The 19977-nt window shown below is 46.1% G+C and overlaps 9 non-coding genes across 9 annotated transcripts; all 9 read right to left on the minus strand.

Annotated features, from left to right (window-relative positions):
* Window positions 1-280: 280 nt before the first annotated feature.
* On the minus strand, window positions 281-471 carry LOC130309322 (U2 spliceosomal RNA). The gene has a single exon (XR_008858002.1). It is a non-coding gene; the product is annotated as a U2 spliceosomal RNA (small nuclear RNA).
* A 2090-nt stretch (window positions 472-2561) lies between these two features.
* LOC130309323 (U2 spliceosomal RNA) lies at window positions 2562-2752 on the minus strand. The gene has a single exon (XR_008858003.1). It is a non-coding gene; the product is annotated as a U2 spliceosomal RNA (small nuclear RNA).
* Window positions 2753-4845: 2093 nt separating this feature from the next.
* Window positions 4846-5036, minus strand: LOC130309325 (U2 spliceosomal RNA). Its single transcript, XR_008858004.1, has one exon. It is a non-coding gene; the product is annotated as a U2 spliceosomal RNA (small nuclear RNA).
* A 2076-nt stretch (window positions 5037-7112) lies between these two features.
* Window positions 7113-7303, minus strand: LOC130309327 (U2 spliceosomal RNA). Its single transcript, XR_008858006.1, has one exon. It is a non-coding gene; the product is annotated as a U2 spliceosomal RNA (small nuclear RNA).
* A 2087-nt stretch (window positions 7304-9390) lies between these two features.
* On the minus strand, window positions 9391-9581 carry LOC130309328 (U2 spliceosomal RNA). Its single transcript, XR_008858007.1, has one exon. It is a non-coding gene; the product is annotated as a U2 spliceosomal RNA (small nuclear RNA).
* Window positions 9582-11670: 2089 nt separating this feature from the next.
* Window positions 11671-11861, minus strand: LOC130309329 (U2 spliceosomal RNA). Its single transcript, XR_008858008.1, has one exon. It is a non-coding gene; the product is annotated as a U2 spliceosomal RNA (small nuclear RNA).
* Window positions 11862-13948: 2087 nt separating this feature from the next.
* Window positions 13949-14139, minus strand: LOC130309334 (U2 spliceosomal RNA). Its single transcript, XR_008858013.1, has one exon. It is a non-coding gene; the product is annotated as a U2 spliceosomal RNA (small nuclear RNA).
* A 2083-nt stretch (window positions 14140-16222) lies between these two features.
* On the minus strand, window positions 16223-16413 carry LOC130309330 (U2 spliceosomal RNA). The gene has a single exon (XR_008858009.1). It is a non-coding gene; the product is annotated as a U2 spliceosomal RNA (small nuclear RNA).
* Window positions 16414-18505: 2092 nt separating this feature from the next.
* LOC130309333 (U2 spliceosomal RNA) lies at window positions 18506-18696 on the minus strand. The gene has a single exon (XR_008858012.1). It is a non-coding gene; the product is annotated as a U2 spliceosomal RNA (small nuclear RNA).
* Window positions 18697-19977: the final 1281 nt, after the last annotated feature.

The following is a 19977-nucleotide window of genomic DNA, read 5'->3' on the forward strand; positions in this document are numbered from 1 at the left end:
GCTGCCTATCATGTCATGCCCTACCTGCACAGGTGTGCTGGCTACTCAAATGATCCAATTAAGGAGGCCATTTAGTCAGCAGCAGCAGAAGTCCTGTGCCTGGACGCTCCAACAGCGGCCAGACACAAGCAGAAGCAGCAGAAGCAGCAGCAGCACCACCTTTTGTTTTTTGGCTGCAGCAGCAGCAGCAGCAGCAGCAAGGCCCACAGGGCTGGCTAGCTGGCTAGCCAGCAAGCAGGTAGCAATGAAAGTAGGAATCTTTCTTTTTAACCCTGTAAGGGGGTGGTGCACTGTACCCGAAGATACTGCCATATCGGGTCAATGCATAGGGCGACGGAAGCAAGCTTCGAAATCGGCCCCCGTTCTCAAAAATCCATTTAATATATGGTCCCCAGATAGGGGACGTATCAGATATTAAACTGATAAGAACAGATACTACACTTGATCTTAGCCAAAAGGCCGAGAAGCGATAACCGTGAAAGGGGCGGGCCCAACAAGGTCCCCTTCATGGGCACTATCACTGCTTGCTGTCAGGGAGGCTGCCAGACAATTTTCCATGCACACTCTGGGCTGGGGGGCAGTCAACCACCAGTACACACAGCAGAACCTAAACCCATACCATTATTGCTAAGCAGCAAGACAGGGGCCCATTGCACTCCCACGGGGCCTTTTTAAATGCAATCCATAACCCGGATTTGCCAGGAACCCTTCTTACTCCTCCTACTTGCATGTGACACTGGGCTTAGGATCTGCATAGGAAACACACACACAAGCACACACCTACCTTTGTTGCCTGCAGATGCCTCCTTGGCTGTCCCCAAACGGTATCAAACCAACACCCACGGGAAGCTGTAAGCATAGAGGACATGCCTGCACCCCATTGGACTTACCTGTGTGGGTTAAATCCGGGTTATTTGACAACCTATGGCGGTGATGGTTCTGCTCAGGCAGAGCAGTGCTGATGCTCCTCATAAAGCTGTCGCTGCTGTGAAGGTTCTAGGTGACATCACAATCCCTATGGTTACATACACAACAAAGCTGGGTTGTTGTTGTTTACACTCTGCAAGGCCTGTGGAAGTGAGTGACATCATAGCACTGTAGTTCTGAGGGTTCTAGATGGATGCAACAATCTCCTGTTGCTTCTATGAAGGCCATAATAGACGACATCACCAAACAGCTCCATAGTCACATACACAGCAAAGGAGAGATGTTGTTTACACCTAGTGATGTCAGTGGTATTGAGTGACATCACAGCACAGTGCTAAGGCTCCTGGGCCTGGACACAGCAGCGGCTGCAATATCTCAACGGAGAATACGTTTATATATATGTGTGTGTGTGCGCGTATATATATATATATATATATATATATATATATATATATATATTTCTCCGCCGAAATCACTTTTAAACCCATTTCCACCTTTTTTTCCCTTCTCTTCCTCTTACTTTTTTTTCACGTTTTTTTACGTTTTTCTCCTTTTCGCCTCTTTTCTGGGCGTATTATTCTTCTTTTTCTTCTTTTTTTTCGTCTAATGCATACCCCATCAGTGCAGCAATGCTTATTCAATACCGCCAGCAGATGGAGACACTGGGGGATAATTTTCTAAGGATTTATACTGATTTTTCCTGTCTGAATTTGTCGCACAGAAAGTTGCAGGCCAAATATGTGTGACATTTCTGCGACTTTAGCTTCTAGAGCATTTTTACAACATTATACATAGGTGCTGAATACATAAAAAGCGACTGTTCAGCGACAGACAAGTCGCATCGGCTGAAAGTAGGCCAGAATGTCAGTCCATGTTGGAGCAGGTTTAGATACAGTCTAAAGCATAGATCTCAAAGTCTGTGCACAGAATTTAGCAAGGGCCTCGCACCTTCTGATGCATCAGGTAGGTGCACTATAGCATAGCCTAACCCTCTGTACTTTGGTCTATATTGATGCGGGACATAGACAGCCAGCTGATGACCAATCCATTAGTGCAATGGATGGCTGGAAGCATTTGTCTTTGCCTTTGCAATACCACAGAAGCAATGCATGGTCAATGTACAGCAATGACACACCTGTGTGAACAGCCAGGAGACCCCCCCATGTTATGTTACATAGTTACATAGTTAGTACGGTCGAAAAAAGACATATGTCCATCAAGTTCAACCAGGGAATTAAGGGGTAGGGGTGTGGCGCGATATTGGGGAAGGGATGAGATTTTATATTTCTTCATAAGCATTAATCTTATTTTGTCAATTAGGAACATTCAGCACCCACCCGCTATCAAGGCAGCTGCCTATCATGTCATGCCCTACCTGCACAGGTGTGCTGGCTACTCAAATGATCCAATTAAGGAGGCCATTTAGTCAGCAGCAGCAGAAGTCCTGTGCCTGGACGCTCCAACAGCGGCCAGACACAAGCAGAAGCAGCAGAAGCAGCAGCAGCACCACCTTTTGTTTTTTGGCTGCAGCAGCAGCAGCAGCAGCAGCAGCAAGGCCCACAGGGCTGGCTAGCTGGCTAGCCAGCAAGCAGGTAGCAATGAAAGTAGGAATCTTTCTTTTTAACCCTGTAAGGGGGTGGTGCACTGTACCCGAAGATACTGCCATATCGGGTCAATGCATAGGGCGACGGAAGCAAGCTTCGAAATCGGCCCCCGTTCTCAAAAATCCATTTAATATATGGTCCCCAGATAGGGGACGTATCAGATATTAAACTGATAAGAACAGATACTACACTTGATCTTAGCCAAAAGGCCGAGAAGCGATAACCGTGAAAGGGGCGGGCCCAACAAGGTCCCCTTCATGGGCACTATCACTGCTTGCTGTCAGGGAGGCTGCCAGACAATTTTCCATGCACACTCTGGGCTGGGGGGCAGTCAACCACCAGTACACACAGCAGAACCTAAACCCATACCATTATTGCTAAGCAGCAAGACAGGGGCCCATTGCACTCCCACGGGGCCTTTTTAAATGCAATCCATAACCCGGATTTGCCAGGAACCCTTCTTACTCCTCCTACTTGCATGTGACACTGGGCTTAGGATCTGCATAGGAAACACACACACAAGCACACACCTACCTTTGTTGCCTGCAGATGCCTCCTTGGCTGTCCCCAAACGGTATCAAACCAACACCCACGGGAAGCTGTAAGCATAGAGGACATGCCTGCACCCCATTGGACTTACCTGTGTGGGTTAAATCCGGGTTATTTGACAACCTATGGCGGTGATGGTTCTGCTCAGGCAGAGCAGTGCTGATGCTCCTCATAAAGCTGTCGCTGCTGTGAAGGTTCTAGGTGACATCACAATCCCTATGGTTACATACACAACAAAGCTGGGTTGTTGTTGTTTACACTCTGCAAGGCCTGTGGAAGTGAGTGACATCATAGCACTGTAGTTCTGAGGGTTCTAGATGGATGCAACAATCTCCTGTTGCTTCTATGAAGGCCATAATAGACGACATCACCAAACAGCTCCATAGTCACATACACAGCAAAGGAGAGATGTTGTTTACACCTAGTGATGTCAGTGGTATTGAGTGACATCACAGCACAGTGCTAAGGCTCCTGGGCCTGGACACAGCAGCGGCTGCAATATCTCAACGGAGAATACGTTTATATATATGTGTGTGTGTGCGCGTATATATATATATATATATATATATATATATATATATATATATATATATTTCTCCGCCGAAATCACTTTTAAACCCATTTCCACCTTTTTTTCCCTTCTCTTCCTCTTACTTTTTTTTCACGTTTTTTTACGTTTTTCTCCTTTTCGCCTCTTTTCTGGGCGTACTATTCTTCTTTTTCTTCTTTTTTTTCGTCTAATGCATACCCCATCAGTGCAGCAATGCTTATTCAATACCGCCAGCAGATGGAGACACTGGGGGATAATTTTCTAAGGATTTATACTGATTTTTCCTGTCTGAATTTGTCGCACAGAAAGTTGCAGGCCAAATATGTGTGACATTTCTGCGACTTTAGCTTCTAGAGCATTTTTACAACATTATACATAGGTGCTGAATACATAAAAAGCGACTGTTCAGCGACAGACAAGTCGCATCGGCTGAAAGTAGGCCAGAATGTCAGTCCATGTTGGAGCAGGTTTAGATACAGTCTAAAGCATAGATCTCAAAGTCTGTGCACAGAATTTAGCAAGGGCCTCGCACCTTCTGATGCATCAGGTAGGTGCACTATAGCATAGCCTAACCCTCTGTACTTTGGTCTATATTGATGCGGGACATAGACAGCCAGCTGATGACCAATCCATTAGTGCAATGGATGGCTGGAAGCATTTGTCTTTGCCTTTGCAATACCACAGAAGCAATGCATGGTCAATGTACAGCAATGACACACCTGTGTGAACAGCCAGGAGACCCCCCCATGTTATGTTACATAGTTACATAGTTAGTACGGTCGAAAAAAGACATATGTCCATCAAGTTCAACCAGGGAATTAAGGGGTAGGGGTGTGGCGCGATATTGGGGAAGGGATGAGATTTTATATTTCTTCATAAGCATTAATCTTATTTTGTCAATTAGGAACATTCAGCACCCACCCGCTATCAAGGCAGCTGCCTATCATGTCATGCCCTACCTGCACAGGTGTGCTGGCTACTCAAATGATCCAATTAAGGAGGCCATTTAGTCAGCAGCAGCAGAAGTCCTGTGCCTGGACGCTCCAACAGCGGCCAGACACAAGCAGAAGCAGCAGAAGCAGCAGCAGCACCACCTTTTGTTTTTTGGCTGCAGCAGCAGCAGCAGCAGCAGCAAGGCCCACAGGGCTGGCTAGCTGGCTAGCCAGCAAGCAGGTAGCAATGAAAGTAGGAATCTTTCTTTTTAACCCTGTAAGGGGGTGGTGCACTGTACCCGAAGATACTGCCATATCGGGTCAATGCATAGGGCGACGGAAGCAAGCTTCGAAATCGGCCCCCGTTCTCAAAAATCCATTTAATATATGGTCCCCAGATAGGGGACGTATCAGATATTAAACTGATAAGAACAGATACTACACTTGATCTTAGCCAAAAGGCCGAGAAGCGATAACCGTGAAAGGGGCGGGCCCAACAAGGTCCCCTTCATGGGCACTATCACTGCTTGCTGTCAGGGAGGCTGCCAGACAATTTTCCATGCACACTCTGGGCTGGGGGGCAGTCAACCACCAGTACACACAGCAGAACCTAAACCCATACCATTATTGCTAAGCAGCAAGACAGGGGCCCATTGCACTCCCACGGGGCCTTTTTAAATGCAATCCATAACCCGGATTTGCCAGGAACCCTTCTTACTCCTCCTACTTGCATGTGACACTGGGCTTAGGATCTGCATAGGAAACACACACACAAGCACACACCTACCTTTGTTGCCTGCAGATGCCTCCTTGGCTGTCCCCAAACGGTATCAAACCAACACCCACGGGAAGCTGTAAGCATAGAGGACATGCCTGCACCCCATTGGACTTACCTGTGTGGGTTAAATCCGGGTTATTTGACAACCTATGGCGGTGATGGTTCTGCTCAGGCAGAGCAGTGCTGATGCTCCTCATAAAGCTGTCGCTGCTGTGAAGGTTCTAGGTGACATCACAATCCCTATGGTTACATACACAACAAAGCTGGGTTGTTGTTGTTTACACTCTGCAAGGCCTGTGGAAGTGAGTGACATCATAGCACTGTAGTTCTGAGGGTTCTAGATGGATGCAACAATCTCCTGTTGCTTCTATGAAGGCCATAATAGACGACATCACCAAACAGCTCCATAGTCACATACACAGCAAAGGAGAGATGTTGTTTACACCTAGTGATGTCAGTGGTATTGAGTGACATCACAGCACAGTGCTAAGGCTCCTGGGCCTGGACACAGCAGCGGCTGCAATATCTCAACGGAGAATACGTTTATATATATGTGTGTGTGTGCGCGTATATATATATATATATATATATATATATATATATTTCTCCGCCGAAATCACTTTTAAACCCATTTCCACCTTTTTTTCCCTTCTCTTCCTCTTACTTTTTTTTCACGTTTTTTTACGTTTTTCTCCTTTTCGCCTCTTTTCTGGGCGTATTATTCTTCTTTTTCTTCTTTTTTTTCGTCTAATGCATACCCCATCAGTGCAGCAATGCTTATTCAATACCGCCAGCAGATGGAGACACTGGGGGATAATTTTCTAAGGATTTATACTGATTTTTCCTGTCTGAATTTGTCGCACAGAAAGTTGCAGGCCAAATATGTGTGACATTTCTGCGACTTTAGCTTCTAGAGCATTTTTACAACATTATACATAGGTGCTGAATACATAAAAAGCGACTGTTCAGCGACAGACAAGTCGCATCGGCTGAAAGTAGGCCAGAATGTCAGTCCATGTTGGAGCAGGTTTAGATACAGTCTAAAGCATAGATCTCAAAGTCTGTGCACAGAATTTAGCAAGGGCCTCGCACCTTCTGATGCATCAGGTAGGTGCACTATAGCATAGCCTAACCCTCTGTACTTTGGTCTATATTGATGCGGGACATAGACAGCCAGCTGATGACCAATCCATTAGTGCAATGGATGGCTGGAAGCATTTGTCTTTGCCTTTGCAATACCACAGAAGCAATGCATGGTCAATGTACAGCAATGACACACCTGTGTGAACAGCCAGGAGACCCCCCCATGTTATGTTACATAGTTACATAGTTAGTACGGTCGAAAAAAGACATATGTCCATCAAGTTCAACCAGGGAATTAAGGGGTAGGGGTGTGGCGCGATATTGGGGAAGGGATGAGATTTTATATTTCTTCATAAGCATTAATCTTATTTTGTCAATTAGGAACATTCAGCACCCACCCGCTATCAAGGCAGCTGCCTATCATGTCATGCCCTACCTGCACAGGTGTGCTGGCTACTCAAATGATCCAATTAAGGAGGCCATTTAGTCAGCAGCAGCAGAAGTCCTGTGCCTGGACGCTCCAACAGCGGCCAGACACAAGCAGAAGCAGCAGAAGCAGCAGCAGCACCACCTTTTGTTTTTTGGCTGCAGCAGCAGCAGCAGCAGCAAGGCCCACAGGGCTGGCTAGCTGGCTAGCCAGCAAGCAGGTAGCAATGAAAGTAGGAATCTTTCTTTTTAACCCTGTAAGGGGGTGGTGCACTGTACCCGAAGATACTGCCATATCGGGTCAATGCATAGGGCGACGGAAGCAAGCTTCGAAATCGGCCCCCGTTCTCAAAAATCCATTTAATATATGGTCCCCAGATAGGGGACGTATCAGATATTAAACTGATAAGAACAGATACTACACTTGATCTTAGCCAAAAGGCCGAGAAGCGATAACCGTGAAAGGGGCGGGCCCAACAAGGTCCCCTTCATGGGCACTATCACTGCTTGCTGTCAGGGAGGCTGCCAGACAATTTTCCATGCACACTCTGGGCTGGGGGGCAGTCAACCACCAGTACACACAGCAGAACCTAAACCCATACCATTATTGCTAAGCAGCAAGACAGGGGCCCATTGCACTCCCACGGGGCCTTTTTAAATGCAATCCATAACCCGGATTTGCCAGGAACCCTTCTTACTCCTCCTACTTGCATGTGACACTGGGCTTAGGATCTGCATAGGAAACACACACACAAGCACACACCTACCTTTGTTGCCTGCAGATGCCTCCTTGGCTGTCCCCAAACGGTATCAAACCAACACCCACGGGAAGCTGTAAGCATAGAGGACATGCCTGCACCCCATTGGACTTACCTGTGTGGGTTAAATCCGGGTTATTTGACAACCTATGGCGGTGATGGTTCTGCTCAGGCAGAGCAGTGCTGATGCTCCTCATAAAGCTGTCGCTGCTGTGAAGGTTCTAGGTGACATCACAATCCCTATGGTTACATACACAACAAAGCTGGGTTGTTGTTGTTTACACTCTGCAAGGCCTGTGGAAGTGAGTGACATCATAGCACTGTAGTTCTGAGGGTTCTAGATGGATGCAACAATCTCCTGTTGCTTCTATGAAGGCCATAATAGACGACATCACCAAACAGCTCCATAGTCACATACACAGCAAAGGAGAGATGTTGTTTACACCTAGTGATGTCAGTGGTATTGAGTGACATCACAGCACAGTGCTAAGGCTCCTGGGCCTGGACACAGCAGCGGCTGCAATATCTCAACGGAGAATACGTTTATATATATGTGTGTGTGTGCGCGTATATATATATATATATATATATATATATATATATATATATATTTCTCCGCCGAAATCACTTTTAAACCCATTTCCACCTTTTTTTCCCTTCTCTTCCTCTTACTTTTTTTTCACGTTTTTTTACGTTTTTCTCCTTTTCGCCTCTTTTCTGGGCGTATTATTCTTCTTTTTCTTCTTTTTTTTCGTCTAATGCATACCCCATCAGTGCAGCAATGCTTATTCAATACCGCCAGCAGATGGAGACACTGGGGGATAATTTTCTAAGGATTTATACTGATTTTTCCTGTCTGAATTTGTCGCACAGAAAGTTGCAGGCCAAATATGTGTGACATTTCTGCGACTTTAGCTTCTAGAGCATTTTTACAACATTATACATAGGTGCTGAATACATAAAAAGCGACTGTTCAGCGACAGACAAGTCGCATCGGCTGAAAGTAGGCCAGAATGTCAGTCCATGTTGGAGCAGGTTTAGATACAGTCTAAAGCATAGATCTCAAAGTCTGTGCACAGAATTTAGCAAGGGCCTCGCACCTTCTGATGCATCAGGTAGGTGCACTATAGCATAGCCTAACCCTCTGTACTTTGGTCTATATTGATGCGGGACATAGACAGCCAGCTGATGACCAATCCATTAGTGCAATGGATGGCTGGAAGCATTTGTCTTTGCCTTTGCAATACCACAGAAGCAATGCATGGTCAATGTACAGCAATGACACACCTGTGTGAACAGCCAGGAGACCCCCCCATGTTATGTTACATAGTTACATAGTTAGTACGGTCGAAAAAAGACATATGTCCATCAAGTTCAACCAGGGAATTAAGGGGTAGGGGTGTGGCGCGATATTGGGGAAGGGATGAGATTTTATATTTCTTCATAAGCATTAATCTTATTTTGTCAATTAGGAACATTCAGCACCCACCCGCTATCAAGGCAGCTGCCTATCATGTCATGCCCTACCTGCACAGGTGTGCTGGCTACTCAAATGATCCAATTAAGGAGGCCATTTAGTCAGCAGCAGCAGAAGTCCTGTGCCTGGACGCTCCAACAGCGGCCAGACACAAGCAGAAGCAGCAGAAGCAGCAGCAGCACCACCTTTTGTTTTTTGGCTGCAGCAGCAGCAGCAGCAGCAGCAAGGCCCACAGGGCTGGCTAGCTGGCTAGCCAGCAAGCAGGTAGCAATGAAAGTAGGAATCTTTCTTTTTAACCCTGTAAGGGGGTGGTGCACTGTACCCGAAGATACTGCCATATCGGGTCAATGCATAGGGCGACGGAAGCAAGCTTCGAAATCGGCCCCCGTTCTCAAAAATCCATTTAATATATGGTCCCCAGATAGGGGACGTATCAGATATTAAACTGATAAGAACAGATACTACACTTGATCTTAGCCAAAAGGCCGAGAAGCGATAACCGTGAAAGGGGCGGGCCCAACAAGGTCCCCTTCATGGGCACTATCACTGCTTGCTGTCAGGGAGGCTGCCAGACAATTTTCCATGCACACTCTGGGCTGGGGGGCAGTCAACCACCAGTACACACAGCAGAACCTAAACCCATACCATTATTGCTAAGCAGCAAGACAGGGGCCCATTGCACTCCCACGGGGCCTTTTTAAATGCAATCCATAACCCGGATTTGCCAGGAACCCTTCTTACTCCTCCTACTTGCATGTGACACTGGGCTTAGGATCTGCATAGGAAACACACACACAAGCACACACCTACCTTTGTTGCCTGCAGATGCCTCCTTGGCTGTCCCCAAACGGTATCAAACCAACACCCACGGGAAGCTGTAAGCATAGAGGACATGCCTGCACCCCATTGGACTTACCTGTGTGGGTTAAATCCGGGTTATTTGACAACCTATGGCGGTGATGGTTCTGCTCAGGCAGAGCAGTGCTGATGCTCCTCATAAAGCTGTCGCTGCTGTGAAGGTTCTAGGTGACATCACAATCCCTATGGTTACATACACAACAAAGCTGGGTTGTTGTTGTTTACACTCTGCAAGGCCTGTGGAAGTGAGTGACATCATAGCACTGTAGTTCTGAGGGTTCTAGATGGATGCAACAATCTCCTGTTGCTTCTATGAAGGCCATAATAGACGACATCACCAAACAGCTCCATAGTCACATACACAGCAAAGGAGAGATGTTGTTTACACCTAGTGATGTCAGTGGTATTGAGTGACATCACAGCACAGTGCTAAGGCTCCTGGGCCTGGACACAGCAGCGGCTGCAATATCTCAACGGAGAATACGTTTATATATATGTGTGTGTGTGCGCGTATATATATATATATATATATATATATATATATATATATATATATTTCTCCGCCGAAATCACTTTTAAACCCATTTCCACCTTTTTTTCCCTTCTCTTCCTCTTACTTTTTTTTCACGTTTTTTTACGTTTTTCTCCTTTTCGCCTCTTTTCTGGGCGTATTATTCTTCTTTTTCTTCTTTTTTTTCGTCTAATGCATACCCCATCAGTGCAGCAATGCTTATTCAATACCGCCAGCAGATGGAGACACTGGGGGATAATTTTCTAAGGATTTATACTGATTTTTCCTGTCTGAATTTGTCGCACAGAAAGTTGCAGGCCAAATATGTGTGACATTTCTGCGACTTTAGCTTCTAGAGCATTTTTACAACATTATACATAGGTGCTGAATACATAAAAAGCGACTGTTCAGCGACAGACAAGTCGCATCGGCTGAAAGTAGGCCAGAATGTCAGTCCATGTTGGAGCAGGTTTAGATACAGTCTAAAGCATAGATCTCAAAGTCTGTGCACAGAATTTAGCAAGGGCCTCGCACCTTCTGATGCATCAGGTAGGTGCACTATAGCATAGCCTAACCCTCTGTACTTTGGTCTATATTGATGCGGGACATAGACAGCCAGCTGATGACCAATCCATTAGTGCAATGGATGGCTGGAAGCATTTGTCTTTGCCTTTGCAATACCACAGAAGCAATGCATGGTCAATGTACAGCAATGACACACCTGTGTGAACAGCCAGGAGACCCCCCCATGTTATGTTACATAGTTACATAGTTAGTACGGTCGAAAAAAGACATATGTCCATCAAGTTCAACCAGGGAATTAAGGGGTAGGGGTGTGGCGCGATATTGGGGAAGGGATGAGATTTTATATTTCTTCATAAGCATTAATCTTATTTTGTCAATTAGGAACATTCAGCACCCACCCGCTATCAAGGCAGCTGCCTATCATGTCATGCCCTACCTGCACAGGTGTGCTGGCTACTCAAATGATCCAATTAAGGAGGCCATTTAGTCAGCAGCAGCAGAAGTCCTGTGCCTGGACGCTCCAACAGCGGCCAGACACAAGCAGAAGCAGCAGAAGCAGCAGCAGCACCACCTTTTGTTTTTTGGCTGCAGCAGCAGCAGCAGCAGCAGCAAGGCCCACAGGGCTGGCTAGCTGGCTAGCCAGCAAGCAGGTAGCAATGAAAGTAGGAATCTTTCTTTTTAACCCTGTAAGGGGGTGGTGCACTGTACCCGAAGATACTGCCATATCGGGTCAATGCATAGGGCGACGGAAGCAAGCTTCGAAATCGGCCCCCGTTCTCAAAAATCCATTTAATATATGGTCCCCAGATAGGGGACGTATCAGATATTAAACTGATAAGAACAGATACTACACTTGATCTTAGCCAAAAGGCCGAGAAGCGATAACCGTGAAAGGGGCGGGCCCAACAAGGTCCCCTTCATGGGCACTATCACTGCTTGCTGTCAGGGAGGCTGCCAGACAATTTTCCATGCACACTCTGGGCTGGGGGGCAGTCAACCACCAGTACACACAGCAGAACCTAAACCCATACCATTATTGCTAAGCAGCAAGACAGGGGCCCATTGCACTCCCACGGGGCCTTTTTAAATGCAATCCATAACCCGGATTTGCCAGGAACCCTTCTTACTCCTCCTACTTGTATGTGACACTGGGCTTAGGATCTGCATAGGAAACACACACACAAGCACACACCTACCTTTGTTGCCTGCAGATGCCTCCTTGGCTGTCCCCAAACGGTATCAAACCAACACCCACGGGAAGCTGTAAGCATAGAGGACATGCCTGCACCCCATTGGACTTACCTGTGTGGGTTAAATCCGGGTTATTTGACAACCTATGGCGGTGATGGTTCTGCTCAGGCAGAGCAGTGCTGATGCTCCTCATAAAGCTGTCGCTGCTGTGAAGGTTCTAGGTGACATCACAATCCCTATGGTTACATACACAACAAAGCTGGGTTGTTGTTGTTTACACTCTGCAAGGCCTGGGGAAGTGAGTGACATCATAGCACTGTAGTTCTGAGGGTTCTAGATGGATGCAACAATCTCCTGTTGCTTCTATGAAGGCCATAATAGACGACATCACCAAACAGCTCCATAGTCACATACACAGCAAAGGAGAGATGTTGTTTACACCTAGTGATGTCAGTGGTATTGAGTGACATCACAGCACAGTGCTAAGGCTCCTGGGCCTGGACACAGCAGCGGCTGCAATATCTCAACGGAGAATACGTTTATATATATGTGTGTGTGTGCGCGTATATATATATATATATATATATATATATATATATATATATATTTCTCCGCCGAAATCACTTTTAAACCCATTTCCACCTTTTTTTCCCTTCTCTTCCTCTTACTTTTTTTTCACGTTTTTTTACGTTTTTCTCCTTTTCGCCTCTTTTCTGGGCGTATTATTCTTCTTTTTCTTCTTTTTTTTCGTCTAATGCATACCCCATCAGTGCAGCAATGCTTATTCAATACCGCCAGCAGATGGAGACACTGGGGGATAATTTTCTAAGGATTTATACTGATTTTTCCTGTCTGAATTTGTCGCACAGAAAGTTGCAGGCCAAATATGTGTGACATTTCTGCGACTTTAGCTTCTAGAGCATTTTTACAACATTATACATAGGTGCTGAATACATAAAAAGCGACTGTTCAGCGACAGACAAGTCGCATCGGCTGAAAGTAGGCCAGAATGTCAGTCCATGTTGGAGCAGGTTTAGATACAGTCTAAAGCATAGATCTCAAAGTCTGTGCACAGAATTTAGCAAGGGCCTCGCACCTTCTGATGCATCAGGTAGGTGCACTATAGCATAGCCTAACCCTCTGTACTTTGGTCTATATTGATGCGGGACATAGACAGCCAGCTGATGACCAATCCATTAGTGCAATGGATGGCTGGAAGCATTTGTCTTTGCCTTTGCAATACCACAGAAGCAATGCATGGTCAATGTACAGCAATGACACACCTGTGTGAACAGCCAGGAGACCCCCCCATGTTATGTTACATAGTTACATAGTTAGTACGGTCGAAAAAAGACATATGTCCATCAAGTTCAACCAGGGAATTAAGGGGTAGGGGTGTGGCGCGATATTGGGGAAGGGATGAGATTTTATATTTCTTCATAAGCATTAATCTTATTTTGTCAATTAGGAACATTCAGCACCCACCCGCTATCAAGGCAGCTGCCTATCATGTCATGCCCTACCTGCACAGGTGTGCTGGCTACTCAAATGATCCAATTAAGGAGGCCATTTAGTCAGCAGCAGCAGAAGTCCTGTGCCTGGACGCTCCAACAGCGGCCAGACACAAGCAGAAGCAGCAGAAGCAGCAGCAGCACCACCTTTTGTTTTTTGGCTGCAGCAGCAGCAGCAGCAGCAGCAAGGCCCACAGGGCTGGCTAGCTGGCTAGCCAGCAAGCAGGTAGCAATGAAAGTAGGAATCTTTCTTTTTAACCCTGTAAGGGGGTGGTGCACTGTACCCGAAGATACTGCCATATCAGGTCAATGCATAGGGCGACGGAAGCAAGCTTCGAAATCGGCCCCCGTTCTCAAAAATCCATTTAATATATGGTCCCCAGATAGGGGACGTATCAGATATTAAACTGATAAGAACAGATACTACACTTGATCTTAGCCAAAAGGCCGAGAAGCGATAACCGTGAAAGGGGCGGGCCCAACAAGGTCCCCTTCATGGGCACTATCACTGCTTGCTGTCAGGGAGGCTGCCAGACAATTTTCCATGCACACTCTGGGCTGGGGGGCAGTCAACCACCAGTACACACAGCAGAACCTAAACCCATACCATTATTGCTAAGCAGCAAGACAGGGGCCCATTGCACTCCCACGGGGCCTTTTTAAATGCAATCCATAACCCGGATTTGCCAGGAACCCTTCTTACTCCTCCTACTTGCATGTGACACTGGGCTTAGGATCTGCATAGGAAACACACACACAAGCACACACCTACCTTTGTTGCCTGCAGATGCCTCCTTGGCTGTCCCCAAACGGTATCAAACCAACACCCACGGGAAGCTGTAAGCATAGAGGACATGCCTGCACCCCATTGGACTTACCTGTGTGGGTTAAATCCGGGTTATTTGACAACCTATGGCGGTGATGGTTCTGCTCAGGCAGAGCAGTGCTGATGCTCCTCATAAAGCTGTCGCTGCTGTGAAGGTTCTAGGTGACATCACAATCCCTATGGTTACATACACAACAAAGCTGGGTTGTTGTTGTTTACACTCTGCAAGGCCTGTGGAAGTGAGTGACATCATAGCACTGTAGTTCTGAGGGTTCTAGATGGATGCAACAATCTCCTGTTGCTTCTATGAAGGCCATAATAGACGACATCACCAAACAGCTCCATAGTCACATACACAGCAAAGGAGAGATGTTGTTTACACCTAGTGATGTCAGTGGTATTGAGTGACATCACAGCACAGTGCTAAGGCTCCTGGGCCTGGACACAGCAGCGGCTGCAATATCTCAACGGAGAATACGTTTATATATATGTGTGTGTGTGCGCGTATATATATATATATATATATATATATATATATATATATTTCTCCGCCGAAATCACTTTTAAACCCATTTCCACCTTTTTTTCCCTTCTCTTCCTCTTACTTTTTTTTCACGTTTTTTTACGTTTTTCTCCTTTTCGCCTCTTTTCTGGGCGTATTATTCTTCTTTTTCTTCTTTTTTTTCGTCTAATGCATACCCCATCAGTGCAGCAATGCTTATTCAATACCGCCAGCAGATGGAGACACTGGGGGATAATTTTCTAAGGATTTATACTGATTTTTCCTGTCTGAATTTGTCGCACAGAAAGTTGCAGGCCAAATATGTGTGACATTTCTGCGACTTTAGCTTCTAGAGCATTTTTACAACATTATACATAGGTGCTGAATACATAAAAAGCGACTGTTCAGCGACAGACAAGTCGCATCGGCTGAAAGTAGGCCAGAATGTCAGTCCATGTTGGAGCAGGTTTAGATACAGTCTAAAGCATAGATCTCAAAGTCTGTGCACAGAATTTAGCAAGGGCCTCGCACCTTCTGATGCATCAGGTAGGTGCACTATAGCATAGCCTAACCCTCTGTACTTTGGTCTATATTGATGCGGGACATAGACAGCCAGCTGATGACCAATCCATTAGTGCAATGGATGGCTGGAAGCATTTGTCTTTGCCTTTGCAATACCACAGAAGCAATGCATGGTCAATGTACAGCAATGACACACCTGTGTGAACAGCCAGGAGACCCCCCCATGTTATGTTACATAGTTACATAGTTAGTACGGTCGAAAAAAGACATATGTCCATCAAGTTCAACCAGGGAATTAAGGGGTAGGGGTGTGGCGCGATATTGGGGAAGGGATGAGATTTTATATTTCTTCATAAGCATTAATCTTATTTTGTCAATTAGGAACATTCAGCACCCACCCGCTATCAAGGCAGCTGCCTATCATGTCATGCCCTACCTGCACAGGTGTGCTGGCTACTCAAATGATCCAATTAAGGAGGCCATTTAGTCAGCAGCAGCAGAAGTCCTGTGCCTGGACGCTCCAACAGCGGCCAGACACAAGCAGAAGCAGCAGAAGCAGCAGCAGCACCACCTTTTGTTTTTTGGCTGCAGCAGCAGCAGCAGCAGCAGCAAGGCCCACAGGGCTGGCTAGCTGGCTAGCCAGCAAGCAGGTAGCAATGAAAGTAGGAATCTTTCTTTTTAACCCTGTAAGGGGGTGGTGCACTGTACCCGAAGATACTGCCATATCGGGTCAATGCATAGGGCGACGGAAGCAAGCTTCGAAATCGGCCCCCGTTCTCAAAAATCCATTTAATATATGGTCCCCAGATAGGGGACGTATCAGATATTAAACTGATAAGAACAGATACTACACTTGATCTTAGCCAAAAGGCCGAGAAGCGATAACCGTGAAAGGGGCGGGCCCAACAAGGTCCCCTTCATGGGCACTATCACTGCTTGCTGTCAGGGAGGCTGCCAGACAATTTTCCATGCACACTCTGGGCTGGGGGGCAGTCAACCACCAGTACACACAGCAGAACCTAAACCCATACCATTATTGCTAAGCAGCAAGACAGGGGCCCATTGCACTCCCACGGGGCCTTTTTAAATGCAATCCATAACCCGGATTTGCCAGGAACCCTTCTTACTCCTCCTACTTGCATGTGACACTGGGCTTAGGATCTGCATAGGAAACACACACACAAGCACACACCTACCTTTGTTGCCTGCAGATGCCTCCTTGGCTGTCCCCAAACGGTATCAAACCAACACCCACGGGAAGCTGTAAGCATAGAGGACATGCCTGCACCCCATTGGACTTACCTGTGTGGGTTAAATCCGGGTTATTTGACAACCTATGGCGGTGATGGTTCTGCTCAGGCAGAGCAGTGCTGATGCTCCTCATAAAGCTGTCGCTGCTGTGAAGGTTCTAGGTGACATCACAATCCCTATGGTTACATACACAACAAAGCTGGGTTGTTGTTGTTTACACTCTGCAAGGCCTGTGGAAGTGAGTGACATCATAGCACTGTAGTTCTGAGGGTTCTAGATGGATGCAACAATCTCCTGTTGCTTCTATGAAGGCCATAATAGACGACATCACCAAACAGCTCCATAGTCACATACACAGCAAAGGAGAGATGTTGTTTACACCTAGTGATGTCAGTGGTATTGAGTGACATCACAGCACAGTGCTAAGGCTCCTGGGCCTGGACACAGCAGCGGCTGCAATATCTCAACGGAGAATACGTTTATATATATGTGTGTGTGTGCGCGTATATATATATATATATATATATATATATATATATATATATATATATATATATATTTCTCCGCCGAAATCACTTTTAAACCCATTTCCACCTTTTTTTCCCTTCTCTTCCTCTTACTTTTTTTTCACGTTTTTTACGTTTTTCTCCTTTTCGCCTCTTTTCTGGGCGTATTATTCTTCTTTTTCTTCTTTTTTTTCGTCTAATGCATACCCCATCAGTGCAGCAATGCTTATTCAATACCGCCAGCAGATGGAGACACTGGGGGATAATTTTCTAAGGATTTATACTGATTTTTCCTGTCTGAATTTGTCGCACAGAAAGTTGCAGGCCAAATATGTGTGACATTTCTGCGACTTTAGCTTCTAGAGCATTTTTACAACATTATACATAGGTGCTGAATACATAAAAAGCGACTGTTCAGCGACAGACAAGTCGCATCGGCTGAAAGTAGGCCAGAATGTCAGTCCATGTTGGAGCAGGTTTAGATACAGTCTAAAGCATAGATCTCAAAGTCTGTGCACAGAATTTAGCAAGGGCCTCGCACCTTCTGATGCATCAGGTAGGTGCACTATAGCATAGCCTAACCCTCTGTACTTTGGTCTATATTGATGCGGGACATAGACAGCCAGCTGATGACCAATCCATTAGTGCAATGGATGGCTGGAAGCATTTGTCTTTGCCTTTGCAATACCACAGAAGCAATGCATGGTCAATGTACAGCAATGACACACCTGTGTGAACAGCCAGGAGACCCCCCCATGTTATGTTACATAGTTACATAGTTAGTACGGTCGAAAAAAGACATATGTCCATCAAGTTCAACCAGGGAATTAAGGGGTAGGGGTGTGGCGCGATATTGGGGAAGGGATGAGATTTTATATTTCTTCATAAGCATTAATCTTATTTTGTCAATTAGGAACATTCAGCACCCACCCGCTATCAAGGCAGCTGCCTATCATGTCATGCCCTACCTGCACAGGTGTGCTGGCTACTCAAATGATCCAATTAAGGAGGCCATTTAGTCAGCAGCAGCAGAAGTCCTGTGCCTGGACGCTCCAACAGCGGCCAGACACAAGCAGAAGCAGCAGAAGCAGCAGCAGCACCACCTTTTGTTTTTTGGCTGCAGCAGCAGCAGCAGCAAGGCCCACAGGGCTGGCTAGCTGGCTAGCCAGCAAGCAGGTAGCAATGAAAGTAGGAATCTTTCTTTTTAACCCTGTAAGGGGGTGGTGCACTGTACCCGAAGATACTGCCATATCGGGTCAATGCATAGGGCGACGGAAGCAAGCTTCGAAATCGGCCCCCGTTCTAAAAAATCCATTTAATATATGGTCCCCAGATAGGGGACGTATCAGATATTAAACTGATAAGAACAGATACTACACTTGATCTTAGCCAAAAGGCCGAGAAGCGATAACCGTGAAAGGGGCGGGCCCAACAAGGTCCCCTTCATGGGCACTATCACTGCTTGCTGTCAGGGAGGCTGCCAGACAATTTTCCATGCACACTCTGGGCTGGGGGGCAGTCAACCACCAGTACACACAGCAGAACCTAAACCCATACCATTATTGCTAAGCAGCAAGACAGGGGCCCATTGCACTCCCACGGGGCCTTTTTAAATGCAATCCATAACCCGGATTTGCCAGGAACCCTTCTTACTCCTCCTACTTGCATGTGACACTGGGCTTAGGATCTGCATAGGAAACACACACACAAGCACACACCTACCTTTGTTGCCTGCAGATGCCTCCTTGGCTGTCCCCAAACGGTATCAAACCAACACCCACGGGAAGCTGTAAGCATAGAGGACATGCCTGCACCCCATTGGACTTACCTGTGTGGGTTAAATCCGGGTTATTTGACAACCTATGGCGGTGATGGTTCTGCTCAGGCAGAGCAGTGCTGATGCTCCTCATAAAGCTGTCGCTGCTGTGAAGGTTCTAGGTGACATCACAATCCCTATGGTTACATACACAACAAAGCTGGGTTGTTGTTGTTTACACTCTGCAAGGCCTGTGGAAGTGAGTGACATCATAGCACTGTAGTTCTGAGGGTTCTAGATGGATGCAACAATCTCCTGTTGCTTCTATGAAGGCCATAATAGACGACATCACCAAACAGCTCCATAGTCACATACACAGCAAAGGAGAGATGTTGTTTACACCTAGTGATGTCAGTGGTATTGAGTGACATCACAGCACAGTGCTAAGGCTCCTGGGCCTGGACACAGCAGCGGCTGCAATATCTCAACGGAGAATACGTTTATATATATGTGTGTGTGTGCGCGTATATATATATATATATATATATATATATATATATATATATATTTCTCCGCCGAAATCACTTTTAAACCCATTTCCACCTTTTTTTCCCTTCTCTTCCTCTTACTTTTTTTTCACGTTTTTTTACGTTTTTCTCCTTTTCGCCTCTTTTCTGGGCGTATTATTCTTCTTTTTCTTCTTTTTTTTCGTCTAATGCATACCCCATCAGTGCAGCAATGCTTATTCAATACCGCCAGCAGATGGAGACACTGGGGGATAATTTTCTAAGGATTTATACTGATTTTTCCTGTCTGAATTTGTCGCACAGAAAGTTGCAGGCCAAATATGTGTGACATTTCTGCGACTTTAGCTTCTAGAGCATTTTTACAACATTATACATAGGTGCTGAATACATAAAAAGCGACTGTTCAG

The sequence above is a fragment of the Hyla sarda genome, unplaced genomic scaffold, assembly GCF_029499605.1.
Source record: "Hyla sarda isolate aHylSar1 unplaced genomic scaffold, aHylSar1.hap1 scaffold_1525, whole genome shotgun sequence".
Classification (NCBI taxonomy): Eukaryota; Metazoa; Chordata; class Amphibia; order Anura; family Hylidae; genus Hyla; species Hyla sarda.